The 9,062-nt window shown below is 38.0% G+C and overlaps 1 long non-coding RNA gene across 2 annotated transcripts; it reads left to right on the top strand.

Moving 5' to 3' along the window:
• The first annotated feature begins 270 nt into the window (after window positions 1–270).
• On the top strand, window positions 271–7,058 carry LOC140612060 (uncharacterized). 2 transcript variants are annotated; one of them, XR_012013378.1, is made up of 3 exons: window positions 271–405; window positions 1,938–2,127; window positions 6,845–7,058. It is a non-coding gene; the product is annotated as an uncharacterized lncRNA (long non-coding RNA). The 2 variants fall into 2 exon arrangements; XR_012013379.1 differs by having other exon boundaries at window positions 340–410.
• Window positions 7,059–9,062: the final 2,004 nt, after the last annotated feature.

Raw genomic sequence — 9,062 nt, 5'->3', positions numbered from 1 at the left:
TTGACAATGCATCCCAAGCTTTAATTAAGAAAATGTGAACACTATTACTATGGCCATACATCAGAAATGGTAAACTTATTTATGAAGAAAGAAAAAGTAGTTTAAAAACATACTAACCCTAAGATACTATTTTTACTTCTTCTCTAAACCTATTGCAAATATTCTGATTGCATTAACAAGCTTAGAATTTTATACGAATCAGCAGAATTCTCAAATGAAACACGCCTAGATTAAACCATGGAAGTATTTAAGTTGCTTGACCTCCACTTAACCACATGTCTTCACCACCATACAAATTGTACTATTGTACCTCCTGCTTGCTAGCAGGTGGTCATCAAATTCCATTTCAACTGCCACCAACGTTTATCCTGTAGCTAATTCTCCATCTGCAATCTTCTCATGCAGGCAAGGTGGATTCTTTCTTTAAAATAATGTGATTAACTTCTTTACATAATCGTTAGTATTAAAAAGTTCCATTTACTTTCTCTTTTGAGAATTTAGTTTAATGCACTGGGGAGGAAGAATGGAAGAAAGGAAAGGAAATGTTCTCTTTCTCCAATCCCAGTATCATGAGTTTTGGGGCATGAAAAATTGAGGAAAAAAAAAAAAACTCAGTGGAGTGGTTTCCTTTCATCATTTGGCAACATTTTCTAAGACAAAGTTCTTTAACGCACTGAATGCAACAGGATTAATAATGTCTGGAGTCTTAAATAGGATTTATAAGATTGACTAAACCAGAAGACATGATATATTAGGTAAGGAGAGTTGAGAAGAGGGAAAGGGGGATACAAATTCTGAGAAGTAATTATGAGAAGGACTCCTCTAATCAAATGATCAGCAACAGAGTTTAATGATTGGATATCAACAGGTTAAGCCTGAGTGTTAATTTTACATTTATGTTCATAGGAATTGTTAGAAAAGTGTGGCTAAAGTTAAATTTGCATTTTCCTTTGGACCTTCTGTTTTTTTCTCCTTAGTTCTATCACTTAATTGAGAGTCAAACTTCTTTGGCTTGGAACTCGGCCAAAAATGAATTCCTTTCTACATTCTTGATTAAAATTCACTCCTCTATTTTTGTAATCTTTGAATATGGGAAGAGATTTATCAGACTCACACCATATAACTCATAGAACAAAAAATAGCTCCCTGTTTATGCTTCAGGCACGATAGACAGGTAATAAAAAATATGAACTTGACTTTGAAGAAACACAGTTTGAGAAAACAAAATATGACACTTTCGAAATTTTCAATAAACACATACATAGAATTAAAGCATATGCTTAATAATAAAGTACAGGATACTCCATGTTTAATTCGTGTTGAACTTATAAAGACATACTTGGGATGTCAGCAAGTGTGCATTCCTGAAAATCTTTGTGTTCTAAAAAGTCATACACTAAAAATAGCAGGGCTTATGGGAAAATAGGCCTTGGAAAAAGACTTCCAAAAACCAATGTAACTTTGTAACCAAAGCAATAATTAAACCAATTGGTATATCACGAAATAACTTAGCCCAGAGATGTTCCCTCAGGACTATCAAATAGGTACAAAAACAATAAAGTAGAAACGTGAGTTTGGGGGCCACTGAGGTAATGCAGATGCAAGCGAAAGTCAACAACCTGCAGAGAAAGCCATGCTATGCCAGGATGGGGAGGGCAGCTTTGAGATCCAGTCCCCAGGGCAGGCGTTTGTTTTTAATTGTCTTATAACTCAAACGTTCTTACCTGTGCAGTAGCCAAGCTAAGAACTGCTCTCCCTAATGAAGATTGTAATTCCATTTCTGCTCTACCAGCCTCTCTCGCCTAGGAAAATTTGTTCATAAAAGTACTCAATTTCATCTGGTGTGTATGTGTGTGTGTATGTGTGTGTGTGTGTGTGTGTAGTCCCTTAGATCTAAGGCCAAATAAAATCATTATATAAATTTCCACTTTCCACAGCTATCTCTCCCAATGCCTTGTAGCTGTCTGAAGGTAGAAGGAGGTCATAATGTAAATGTAAAGAGAAGGAGCCTCCAGAGAGCTGAGAGGATGACCCAGAGTGTTTAGTGACATGGAGGCCAAGGCAAGAGCCTGTGGCTGAAGGAGGGAGAGATCCACAATAGCAGACCCAGCCCAGAGCTGCTGGAAGGTAATGGCTGATGGAGACCTACTGTTTGAATTTCACAGTGTTGAACTTGTCAGTGACCTGAACAGAACTGTCTCAGTAAAACAGTGTGGTCATAAATCAGATTTCAAGAGCTTGAAGACTCAGCTGAAGAAAACAAGTAGAGAAAGAGAGTGTAGATGAAGCTTTCCTAAAATCTGATTGCAAAATAGAAGAGAAAATTATAGACGGTGACATGACTTTGATTTTTTTTTTAATAAGAAAAGCAAATGTATAAATGCTCTGTGGGAGATGGTGCCCCAGAACGTATGCCAGGGAGTGAGACTATTACAGAGAGTGGTCTCAGAGAAGGCAGGAGGAGGTGGGCAACAAAGCTGTAGAAAGGAGGCGGGCAACTCTTCCACTGTAATAGGAGAGAAGAGCAAAGACAGCTCTGTATGAATGAGCGTGTGTGATAAGAAGGTGGCAGTTGAAGTTTTCCTCTAGTCTTCTCCATTTGAAGTAGAAGAGAAAAGAAGATCATAGTGTTGGACATTTGTAGTAGTTGGTGAGGAGGATGAGAAAAAAGTGTGGACTAGAGAGAAATGAGAGGGCTCAGAAGGATGCATGGAAGGACCATGGGATGGGGCCGCTCTTGCCATCATTCCTGGAATTTAGTCTGAACTGACCCGCCTGTGACACACACTTCAGGGAGGTGATTCAAGACCCATGTGCTCCAGGAGAGAGGTCACTTCCCCCATATAATCCTAATGAGGTCTACCCAATCCAGACGCCTTTCTCACTGCGTTCCTGAGGAAAATAATCCTGGACACCTTCTCAGCAGCTCTTGTGTGCCTGCTTCAGCCAGGTGGACTAGGAATAATGCAGCCTTTGGCACAGGACACGCCTAGACCGGCATCTTGGCTTCCTTGCTTCTGAATAGTCTAATATGGACTTCAGTCTTTGGGTCTTTCATTACTCTACAAAGCAGAAATAAATACTTCCATTTTATAGATCTTACAAGGATTCAATGAGGCAAATATGTGCCAAGTTCCTGCCAAAGAGTAGATACTCAGCAAATGAAGGTCCCCTCCCTTCTAGGCTTAAATGCTTGTCAGTCATTTGCTTCATAACACTTGGAAGTTGTGAGCTTAATAAAAGAGATGACTAGATTTGAGAATTTGAAACAAGAATCTGTGAGTGCTAAAAACATTATTTTTTTTAGCTTTTTACGATTAAATTGCTGAACAGTACCCATGGAAGAGATTTGGTTTATGTATTCAGGTTTCTCAAGTTAATAATCAGTGTGTATTTGAGAAAGAAGAAATATTTTAGTGCTGCTAAGCCCTGGCAGGTTGGCATTAATGCCAGGAGAACAAGAAAACTAACTTCTGATTGAGATACAGAGGAATCATACCTTTTTTTTTTTTTTTCTTTTTTTTTTTTTTTTTTGCCTTCAGGTTTCAACAGAATCATTCAGGTAGATTAGATAATGGTTTATGAGATGAAACTGCATTATTAAAGGGCAAAAAGCTACTCTAAGTTAAATTCAGAGTTCTAGGGTTTTCTTTTATGTATTAGGTATGATTTGATGGGACTTTTCAGACATGGATGGATACTTTTTTTGGGGTCCACTACCAAGCAAATCAAATACCCCCCTTTTTTTTAAAGACTTTATTTATTCATGAAAGACACAGAGACAGAGACATAGGCAGAGAGAGAAGCAAGCTCCCCACAGGGAGCCTGATGTGGGACTGAATTCTGGGGCCCCAGGATCACACCCTGGGTGGAAGGCAGGCGCTCAACCATTGAGCCACCCAGGCATCCTGCAAATCAAATATCAACTAGAAGGCATAGAGTAGGCCCCAGGATGTGTTTCCTTCATGTCACATTTTAGCAGGTGCCTTAGGGCCTATTTCGATGGATTCAATCACAGTTTAAGAGATTAAAAACTTAAAGCAGTTTTAGGCAGAAGTTGTAGTAGATTATACATGACTGTGTTTATACACACATACACACATACAATTTTAGAAAGTGTAATAACTATTTTCCCCTTTTGCTGGCAATTTATACTTATTTAAAGAGCTCTTAGAAGCAGGCCCTCACTGCTGTTTGTTGTTGCTCTTGTTGAATGTCAAATGCTTTTGCACAGAATTGAAATAAAATGCAACCTGCTAATCTCAGTTGCTTTGGTGGATGGCTTGGCTTTTCTTGCTCTAAGAAATATTTTTAAATCACCAGAGAAATCAACATACAAATATATGCAAGGCTCCAGCTGCAACAGAATAGTTACAAATGTGAAGATTGGCTTTGTGAACACTGTGAAGGTGGAACACCTCCCCTGAACAGAGGGATGTTAATCTCACCCCTATGCCCCTTGCTCCCGACTGGGAAATATTCTATTTGTGCTGCAAATGAATCCTGAGACTTTGGTGTCATCTGTCCAAGGGGCAGTGCTTCTAGGATGGGATAGGGCCACAGGGTGTAAAATTCTTGTCAATGCTTTGAGAGGTCAAGCCTTTAAAAACACTTCAAGCTTGGAAAAGAGTAACTTCTCATATTATAAATATGTGGTTCTTCCCTTCATGTTTGTTAGAATCTTCTCCAGGAAGCTGGCTATATCCCTGAGCTTCTATCACTTGTCTTGTATCAATAATATTAAGGTGCATAATGTAAGCATGCTTAAAACATAGGATTTCTCAGATGAAAAAACACTTTATTTTACAAACTAATGGCTTAGAGCAGAGCACAGGATATAATAAACTGGACCTTGAGGACAAATGGAATCTAAAACTTCAGGTGATGAAAACTCATTGCTAATCTTGCAATTTACAGTGAAGATATAATGGAAAGTACACATGTTTTAGCAAGACACCAAAGAACAGAAATGACAGTATGTGACAGGAGTAAGGCTTTGAACCTTCAATGGCAATTTAAGATGACTCAGAAAAGCTATCAGAGGCTATTGTTTAATACTTCACACTGACTCAGAGCTGGCAATGCCAGAAAGCCTTAAGTTATTACTCAAATGGGTAAATAGGAGTCACTCTAAATGAAAGAGATGTGGATGGATGGTTTAATTTAGAATTTGTTTTTGTGTTCCCTGATGTCAGTAAAAAACTCCAACAATCAAAACAGTGGTAGATTAGATTTCTGGGCACTTAGAAAGGTTTTAGATGTTGAGGTGACACTCTTTGATTTTCTCTATTTGCACTTTCATATGTATTGCTATTTTTCCCCCTTGACACTTATTAGAATTGTTTTCTCATATAGGACATAGAGGAGAACACTACTATAAGATGTTGAGTCAGTCCATATGAGGGGTAAGGCCTGAATGAAAGTGGTGGCAGTGAGCTTGGAGCAAAAAGACTGGTAAAAAATATGTCCACATCTTTATCAATGAGATGTATGGGATTGACCCGGTGCTGGAGGCAAAGGAGAGGACAGTTGCAAAGGTGACTTAATCTTTTCATCTGGGTGACTGGATAAATGGTGATGCATTTCTCGAAAACAGGGTATATATATACCATGGCTACAGTGTGCCCCATAGCTATATATATAGCTATATATATATATATATATATATAACACAAGAGGGAGGTTTGGAGAAAAAATATGAACTCCATTTTGCAATGTTGAGGATAAATTGCTCCCTTGGTGGGATGATAGATTGGCTGCCAAATATACAGATTTGGAGCTTAGGAGGTGAGCTGGAGATAACAGTTTGGCTGTATCATAAGGAAAAAGCTGGACATTGAAATCATAACAATAAATCAGTTTGCTCAGACAAAATGGGTAGCATGAGAGAAGGACAAAGATCAAGCTGTGAGGAATAGTGAAAATTACAGAGCAGGAGAGGAAGGAAGCCAAATAGGAAACACCTGAGCAGTGGTTTGAGTTAATTGGAGAATCCGTACATTTGTGAGAAGCCAAAGGAGGCCAAGGCTTGGAAATGCAAGAAGGGCTCACCAGTGAGCAAAGCCACAGAATGAATGGTTTCCAAGGAGTAGTGTTAAAATTAAACCCGATTATGAGGTGTTTGAGTGGAGACACAGACTTCTTTTATCGGAGGTTTGACACAAAGAGTGGATTTGAGCTGGAAGGGAGTTAAGAGCCCAGGAAGTTTTTTTTTTTTTTTTTAAGTTTAAGAGAGGTGAATTCATTTATATACAAGGAAATAACCAGTAAAGACAGAAAGGATGAAGAATAAGCCAAAGAAAAGTAAATGATGGAAGTAGTTTTGGAATAGATCAGACATAATATGATATGGGACAAAAATGGAAGAATTAGATTGAACAGGAGAGCTATGTTTTCCACTCAGGAGGAGAAAAGGGTTGATTTTCTACAGCAAATACTCAATTTCCTTAATTTTGATAGCAAAGCTTACTACTTGTATACACTTGCAAACTCTGAGAGGTAAACTATTAAACACTTAATAAATGATGGCAAATAAATTCAGTTATGCTAATAGTCTTCCAGGTAAGAAACAGGGAGAGCAAAATCCAGCTCTATCAGGGGGTCGTGTTGATGAGTTCTCTAATTACCATCATTCCGTACAACATCCATAAAGCGATGGTGGAAAAGAAAGTTTTAGACAAGGAGCTGGATAACTAGCCATGGAGTCATGCTGCTAATTCCATCTCCTCTGATTCCATGTTCATAAAATCACATCCTTTTTATAAGTTGGCTTCCTAGCATAGCCTCTCTGCAAGTGATTTTCCAATGGGCAGTTCTAATTCTATTTTCTTTTGCATCCGTATAGTAAAAGCCAGTCCATGAGAAACCAATCACTACTGCTGAAATATTAAGAATGGTCCTGGACTTTGAAGCTGAGGAAAAGCCTTGTCATCCTATGGGACTCTGCCCTGTGGCTACTCAGCCCCCTACGTGATATCGCTATCATCTTTGATCTAAAACAACATCTTCATCAACACAGATATTCATGAAATTATACAAAAGAGGAATAGCAGTGAATAAAAGAGTTTATACATTTAAAAAAAAAATCTCATGCCTTAGGCTTTCCCCAGTTTTGGTTAATGTCTGGGCACGCGAGGCTCGTGCTTCTTTTCATGGCTACAGTGTGCCCCATAGCTAGATCATAACTATGCATTGCTAATGGTTAATTCAGTCTTTAAAATGCCTTTCATTTTCTCTTATCCTAGGATTTTTTTTTTTTTTTGGTAAAGGATAAATAACTAAACATGTTTTCTTTGTTTCTCTTTCAGAAACAGGGAGAAAACCAAAGATTCAGTTATGACTAGAGGCCATATATTTTACAGAAATTTGATTTATTTGGTGATCTGAAAGCTTAGCTTTTACAGTTCAATTACAAGTATGGTTGGAATCCCAGTATGAAAATTATATTTTACAAACCTTATAAAAACTAGAATGGTAAATTAAGTGCAGGATAAGCAAGAATTAAAAGTTCCAGCAAAAAAAAAAAAAAAAAAAAGTATTCAGTGATTTTAAGAGAAGGAGAATTTAACTTTTAAAAGGTAGTTGATGCTGAGTGGCAACTTGATAGGAATCGAGGTTTTCTTTTTTGTCTCTAACTTTTCTTTTAGGGTTTTTTACCTCACAGAGGTTGGTTGCATTTTTTTTTTTCATTCATTTGTATCTTTATTTCAGAGTTCATTATCACCTTATGGCAACCGATTGAAGGATGGCAACATTTGATATTTGTGTGGGATACAACCATACCACTCATTTTGGTGACTCTCAATTTTGAGACAAATGGCATTAAGCGGAAACAATTGTGGAAAAAGAGGAATTTTGTTTAACTGTCAAGATTCACAGCACTCAAAATCAAGCTGTTGGGGATCCCTGGGTGGCTCAGCGGTTTGGCGCCTGCCTTTGGCCCAGGGCGCGATCCTGGAGACCCGGGATTGAATCCCACGTCGGGCTCCCGGTGCATGGAGCCTGCTTCTCCCTCTGCCTGTGTCTCTGCCTCTCTCTCTCTCTCTCTCTCTCTCTGTGACTATCATAAATAAATTAAAAATTAAACAAACAAACAAACAAAAAACCCAAAAACTTCTGTAAAAAAAAAAAAAATCAAGCTGTTGATTATACATCTCAACAGCTCTCTCTTCACACAAGTAGCTCTGAGAAACAATAGGGGCTGATAGTGAAGGCATCCCAGCTAGCGTATCTTGGTTTAAAGCTTGGATATTAGTGATGCTTGTAGATACACACACACACACACACACACACACACAGGGAGGAAGAAGACTTTTTTTTTTTTTGCTAGAGTCAGGGTTTGTCAACTGTTGAAACAGAGGTAAAAGAAAGGATCTTTAAATGAATAAAATAGAGACACCTAGGTGGTTCAGTGGTTGAGCATTTGCCTTTAGCTTAGGGGCATTGGGCTTCCCGCAGGGAGCCTGCTTCACCCTTTGCGTCTCTCTCTGTGTCTCTCATTAATAAATAAATAAATAAATAAATAAATAAATAAATAAACAAACAAATCTTAAAAAATGAATAAAACATATCAATCTATTTAGCTCCCCTTTAAAAGCACCAATGTGTAGTTACTGATAAATGGGTGATGCTTACATTTTATATCATTTTTTTTTCTGGAAAATATTTATGGCAATGTTGAGGAGTAAAGACAGAAAAATGAGAGATGGTAGGAAACCTAAAGAGGAGTTTGGTGTTTTTTTGTTTTTTCATAAGCAAGAGGGAAACTACATGTTCTTAAATGAGAATATAACATGAGAGTCTAAATTATTTTATGAAAGAGCTTATATTTAAGTTTTAGTTGTATTCACTGGGCTTACCCCTAAGAAGAAGTCACCAAATATTTGTTCATAATAATAGGACATTAATGTCAAGAGCTACTATATGACACAGTTCTAAAGCTTAGAAGATATGTTCAAACTGGAAGAAAGAGGGAGGTGAGCTGGGGCTGGTGCTCCGCTTTGGAAAGAGAGGCTGGATTCACAGAACTTGGTGTTTTTCCCCAGCTCCCAGCCCAGCCCAGC

This window comes from Canis lupus, chromosome 20 (assembly GCF_048164855.1).
Source record: "Canis lupus baileyi chromosome 20, mCanLup2.hap1, whole genome shotgun sequence".
Lineage (NCBI taxonomy): Eukaryota > Metazoa > Chordata > Mammalia > Carnivora > Canidae > Canis > Canis lupus.
The sequence above is the reverse complement of the archived record's forward strand: the minus strand, read 5'-3'. Positions and strand labels throughout refer to the sequence as shown.